Source organism: Galeopterus variegatus, unplaced genomic scaffold (assembly GCF_000696425.1).
Source record: "Galeopterus variegatus unplaced genomic scaffold, G_variegatus-3.0.2 Scaffold1773, whole genome shotgun sequence".
In the NCBI taxonomy this organism is placed as follows: Eukaryota; Metazoa; Chordata; class Mammalia; order Dermoptera; family Cynocephalidae; genus Galeopterus; species Galeopterus variegatus.
This window is the reverse complement of record NW_007727884.1, coordinates 317,124-318,516: the sequence shown is the minus strand read 5'-3', so window position 1 is coordinate 318,516 and position 1,393 is coordinate 317,124.

Sequence of the window (1,393 nt, the reverse complement as noted above, 5' to 3'; positions counted from 1 at the left end):
GATCCCGTTGCCGGTCCCGGTCCGGTACGGGCATGACACTGAGGGTTGCGATCCGTTGCTGGTCATGAAAAAAAAAAAAAAAAAAAAAAAAAAAAAAAAAAAAAAAAGTCCAAAGTCTCATCTGAGACCAAAAGCAAAAGTCCTTCCAACTGTGAACTTGTAAAAACATATTTATCTACTTCTAAGATACAATGGTGGAATACACGTTGGGTACACATTCCCACTCCAGAAGGGAGGAATAGGCCAGAAGAAAGGAGAGACAGGCTCCAAGCAAGTCCAAAACCCAGCAGGGCAGACATTGTCTTAAAACTCCAAAACAATCTTCTTTGATTCCAAGTCCTACATCCTGGGCACAATTGGGCATCAGGGCCCCCAAAACTTCAGGCACCCTTGTTCCCACAGCTCTGCCAGGCACTTCCCAGTGGGTGGCACTGGTGCCTGCAGCTTTTCCAGGCCCACATTGCATATTACCAGTGACCCTGCAGTTCTGGAGTCCTGGTGGCAGCCTTGCTGCATTGGCTGTACTAGACATTTGCCTGGTGGGGTTTCTCTGTGGGGTCCCTGACCCCACATGCCTGCTTGGCATTGCTCTAGTAGATGGCCTCTGCGGTGGCTCTGCCCCTGTGGCAGGTCTCTGCCCAGGCCCCCAGGCTTTTCCATACATCCTCTGGAATCTGGGTGGAGGCTGCCACACCTCCACTGCTCTCACATCCTGCCGGCCTGCAGACACCCTGGGGTTTCAGGCCTCTACTCTGCAGAGGTGCTACATGAACCACACTTGGGGCTGCTCCAGCTAGAGCAGCTGGGATGCAGGGAGCAAGATCCTGGGGGCAGCTGTGCCCCAGGTCTGGCGTTGGTGTTATCAGCACCACACTCTCCCAAGTGAGCCATGGGCTGGCCCGTCTGCTCAACATTTCTAATAGGCAAGCCCCGAACTCCTGACCTCATGAAATTGCTCTTCCTGTCTCAATATATGGCAATTCCCATTTTTCCAATCACTAAGCAAAAATCTTCATGGTCATCTTTGACTGCTCTTTCATACCCTACATCTAAACCCTTGGCAAATCATGGCTTTATATTCAAAATATATGTGGAACACTTCTTACCACCTGCACTGTTACCGTCCTGTCTCAAGCCACCATTGTCTTTTGCCTGGATTATTGCAGTAGCCTCTTAACAGTACTTCCAGCTATGACCCTTGTCTCCTATGATCTATTCTCCACAGAGCAGCAAGAGTCATTCTTTAAAGTGTAAGTTGGAGGGTGGGGAAAATAAATAAATAAATAAAGAGTAAGTCAACTGTCACTCTTCTTCCCACAGCCCTCCAATGGCTTCTTATCTCACTCAGTAAGGCCTAAATTCCTATAGCCAGGTTGTTTCTTTAGCACTGGAG